This window comes from Sinocyclocheilus rhinocerous, unplaced genomic scaffold (genome assembly GCF_001515625.1).
Source record: "Sinocyclocheilus rhinocerous isolate Xijiao unplaced genomic scaffold, SAMN03320098_v1.1 scaffold975, whole genome shotgun sequence".
NCBI classification, from domain to species: Eukaryota; Metazoa; Chordata; class Actinopteri; order Cypriniformes; family Cyprinidae; genus Sinocyclocheilus; species Sinocyclocheilus rhinocerous.
In genome coordinates this window covers 1,379,616-1,384,379 of record NW_015628726.1, presented here as the reverse complement: position 1 = coordinate 1,384,379, position 4,764 = coordinate 1,379,616, and the positions used below count along the sequence as shown (strand labels likewise).

At 37.7% G+C, this 4,764-nt stretch overlaps 1 protein-coding gene across 2 annotated transcripts in view; it reads left to right on the top strand.

Annotated features, from left to right (window-relative positions):
• The first annotated feature begins 2,071 nt into the window (after positions 1-2,071).
• The window catches only part of LOC107738409 (FYVE, RhoGEF and PH domain-containing protein 4-like), a 36,027-nt gene continuing 33,334 nt past the window's right edge, over positions 2,072-4,764 (top strand). Inside the window, exon 1 of one of the 2 annotated variants that reach the window (XM_016550178.1) lies at positions 2,072-2,159. The gene's annotated coding sequence lies outside the window, so the exon portion shown is untranslated. Of the gene's footprint in view, positions 2,160-3,605; positions 3,615-4,764 lie in introns of those variants that run through there. The other variant, XM_016550179.1, reaches the window with a different exon arrangement.

Below are 4,764 nucleotides of genomic sequence, written 5' to 3'. Positions count from 1 at the left end.
TTCTATATATATTTTTATAGATTGATTTTTTTTTTTTTTTTAGGCCTATTGAATATACGAGTACACTCAGTGTAGACTAAAGCCAGTCGACTATGAGAGCAGTATGTCAAAGGATCATTCAGAAGCGTCTATAGGGAATAATGGCAGTGTAAAAGACATGGCCTGAGGCTTCATTTACAACAAGTCATGTAGGGGGAGGAGAGGACTGAACATGTATTGATGGAAGGAGGAGATAAGGGCAGGAGTGTGAAGGAGCTGGGAGTGGGGGAGATGGGAAATGTGTTGGGTGCGTTTGCTGTGATGTGACCTTAATAAAGTGTTGTTGTCAAAAGGCAAGAATGGTGGTGTTCATTTGTGTGTGAGGAGTGAGAAGTCAGACAAATGAAAACAGAAAGAGACTACAAGAAGTGTAACATGAAAGAGGTCAGGAGTGTTTGGCCTGACTGGTTGAATTAGCATGAGGGTTATCACACCGAGGCATATGACAGAAATAATTAAGAGGTTTATAGTCAAGTGTTGAAGTGTGATTGTGTGCATGTACATTTGAAAGCATGTTGGGAATTCAGTGTGACGTTGTCACCTCAGGCTATTAGGCTCGGCTTTACTGATCAGAATAAAGCAGAATAAATAACAAAAGAAAATTTAAACAGTCTAAATGAGAAGTGAAAAAAACGTTGCTAGCACTTTTTAAAGGCTTAATTTAGTTTTCTGTTTGACATTATTGCTTTATAAAGCTGTTCTGTGACACAATACACAGTTTGATTCTCTGTAAATGTGAAAAACAGGAAGTAAATGACATTTATTCCCATGGTCTCAGGATGACTCTTGTAGAGAGCAGTCTTTTGAATTAAAAAAAAATGTATAAATTAAAAATAATTTTGTGTCAGTTGGATAATGTTGTAATGTTGATATGAATTATCCTTTATCCTTATAAAAGTTAGCATGGAAATCTCAAAGTGAGTAATGGCACATTATACACACACACACACACACACAAAATGATTAGTTAAAAAAATAACACACACACACACACACAAATACTTTACATACTAAATTATAAGTTTTCTTAAAAATCATTTTTATTTTTTTAGTTCAGTAACTATAATGGTCATTATTAATTTCTGAAAACACAAAATACAGTCTCTCATGAACACCATATTTTGTGTTTGTAATAACTTTTGATTATCTGCAAAGAGTGAAGATTCCTTATGCAATGTACTGTGGCCTTACCATAGTAACATTATACAATGGTATACTTTGATATATATACTGTGCATCTTGGCACTAAATGATGACCATATTCATATACCTTCACATGCTACTTCAAGAATACCATGGTATGCCCTTGGTACATGTCCAAAAACCCATAGTGAAGTTTTATATTTTCCCTACTGGCTTTATTTCATCATCCGAAAGTGTGAGAATATTGTAGGTGGTGACAGTGCCACCTCTTTCCCCTTCCCCCACAAATCACTGACTCATCTGTATTCCTCCTCAGTCTCCCATGTGGCCCTTTCCTTTCGTCACATGACCGGTGTGTTCCCTCCAATAGAATCAGCCTCATTTTCGCCCCTCTGCTGAATTACAGTGACACGTGGACTCCAGTGACCCGACAAATCAGAGGAGAAAAGCTGGCATTCTCTAAATATCATACCCACTCATCAATATTCCTCTAGCTTTTTCTTTCAAGTCGCACCCCACCCCTTTATCCCAAACCCCCCCACCCCCTGTTTGTTGGCCCACCCCTCCTGCAATACAGTTGGGGTAATTGTCCATGCAACACACACACACACTGGCACATAAAGACGGACAGACAAGAGCGTGTGGCATTTCCCTGCCATATGCCGTCCCTCCTCTGGAATGTGATTATACTCGGTGGAGAAAAAAACAGAGGCTGAGCGGAAAACACAGTGTGCGGGGGAAGCAAGAGAGGGGGAATAGAAGAAGGAGGAGGAGAAGCAGTAAAGCAAGTGTAGAGACAGAGAGAGAGAGAGAGAGAGGAATTATGGAGGATGCAGAATGCATGGTGGCTCGGCTAGAGAGGGAGGGTTCATGAGAGGGCTGTTCAGTCTGGCATGATTCTTCGGATAAGGACGGAACTGAACTGAAGTGGAAATCTCACACACACGGCTGCCGTCTCCAATCCGACAAAGACTCAGGTCTGTGATGTTTCTTCACATGTAGAGATCGCCGTTATGCACACAGATGGCCACATTCGAGAAGGGCTGTGGCTCTTGAAGCTCTTCAGGTTTACCGCAGATGACTGTACGGTTTAGTCTTTCAGCTAGTGTTGAATAGAAACCTGCTGTTTTGTATGTTAGAGCATGTTTATGTGTGATATTTTTGTCTAGAGAGATGCATATTTAACTCTGCAGACACTGAAGCAGGGGCGTGTGTCTGTATGTGGGTGGATTTGAACGGCGCTTTTGTGTAAAACCTAGAGCAATAACATATTTGAATAGAATTTTTTGTGCTCGAGTCACAGCGATGAGCAATCCTGGGGTGAATCAGCCACATAAATGCGAACGCAGACTCAGATGCAGAAACAGAAACAGATGGATGTGGAAACAGGTCCACATGGAAGCAGGTGGAAATCTGTGTGTGTGTGTGATAGGTTTGTGAGCGGTATCCACACACCAGCAAACACCACACAGCTATCAGATTAAGCAGAGAAATATCTCTTTACAGGATCAGGGGAGTGTTGAGGCTCATTAACGTGCTAAATAACACATATGTAGTAACCGTCTAAGATGCTAAGACTGCTTTAGCACCTCGGTTCAAACGCTTTACGTCAATCTCTCTGTGTCTCTTTTTAAGTATAAACTTTGTCTGAGGTGTTTATCCTAAATAGACATGAGTTGGGTAAAAAGAGCAACTTTTACTATTACAAAACTGGTCAAAGGTTTAGAATAATTAAGGTTTTTTTTTATGTTTTTCAAAGAAGTTTCTTATGCTTATCAAGGCTGCATTTATTTGATCAAAAAGACTGTAAAATCAGTAATATTATTACAATTGAAAATAACTGTTTTCTATTTAAATATGTTTTAAAATGTAATTTATTCCTGTGATGGCAAAGCTGATTTTTTTGCAGCCATTACTCCAGTCTTCAGTGTCACATGATCCTTCAGAAATCATCTAATATGCTGATTTGGTTATTAACAGTTATTATTGGTGCTCAGTTATTAATAATGGTCATTGTTATTATTTTCAATGTTTTTGTTTTTTTTAGTTTAATTGACATTTTTTAAATAGCAATCTTTTGTAACATTATACTGTAAATGCCATTACTGTCACTTTTATCTATTTAATTAATTCTTGCTAAATTAATGTATTAATTTCTTCATCTTACTTACCCAAAATTTTTTAATAGTAGTGTATCCTGTTTTCCTCAAAAATATTATTAATAATAAGAAGAAATGTTTCTTGAGCACCAAATAAGTATATTATTTCTATGTTCTCTCTAATGCTATTTTCTGTAGGAGAAACAGTTGACACTAATGCGGTCTCATTTGTCATTTTTCTCACCTAAGGGTGGTGGCGTCCGTCTACACAGTCTTGATGTGTCTATAAATGATGACCTCACTTCCACCCACACTGTCTCGTACTGAGAACAGGTGCACAGAAATGTTTTATTATCTGCTTCTCACTGTTGAACATGTGACTGCTTTCAGTGAAGTTAATCATGCACACTCGCAAGAAGCAAAAAGCGGAACTGTGCTGCAGGAATATTACATAAAAACAAGCTCAAAAACACAGAAAAGAGGCTCATACCTGATCAAGGGTCACAGAATTATGTGTGGAGCTCAGTCAGCATGCTGACAATTCAAAGGCAGACAAAGTCTAAGATTATGAGTCATTTCTTGATTGTCATTAGTACCAAACTTAGTATTGTCTTTAGAGTTGTGAAAGTGTGGCATCCATTCATTTCCTGCTATAATTTTTTTAAGGCCCATAAGAAAGATTGTACACATTCCCATAGTTCTGTTCACATTGGGGCAAAAAGGGACTGGAGAGATGAAAGCTGAAAAAGTGGGTTGGTTTGTTGATATTGTTACACATTTAGACTTCATTCTCATCAATCTCTTCTTACTCAGCAGCTTTAATCAATGCCTGTAATTATTCTCTAGTCACCAACAGTCAGCACATTCATGCACACATAACATTTTGTAGATGGCACATTGAGTAAATAGTTGGATCCTTTTTAATTACACATATAAGGATTTTACTACAGTTTGTTTTATTTTTAATTTTTTTCGGTGTTGGTAGCACAGTGCATCATCTATTATGTTTATAGTGTCAATGCTGTTGTTGAATGGACATTTATTTAGTCAGTGTCCTGCTTCTCACATTGGCTGAGAAACCGGTTTTGTGACCAGTGAGGGGAAAGAGTGAGACAACCACAGGAAGGACAAAAAAATTGCAGCTGCTTGTTATGAGTGACACTTTCAAGACGAGTTGCATGTTGTGGGCATTTCCCTGTTGTTTAGTGTATTGTTGTTGCTTAAGATGGAGAAACATCTTAGGAATGTGAGAAAGACGCAGACCAGGACACACTGGAGAACCAAGAGCAGAGCAGGTATGCTCTTATAGGCTAATTCAAACAAATATAATTGAACTTGTCATTTTAATGTAATACAGAAAAAAACTATATTGAGAATAATGATAATATGCAAAAACAAAAAACAAAAAAAAAGTTAAAATTTTGGGGTGAAATATGACCGGCACAAGTAAGAAGCTGTATTTGGTGGTTATTATTAGTATTGC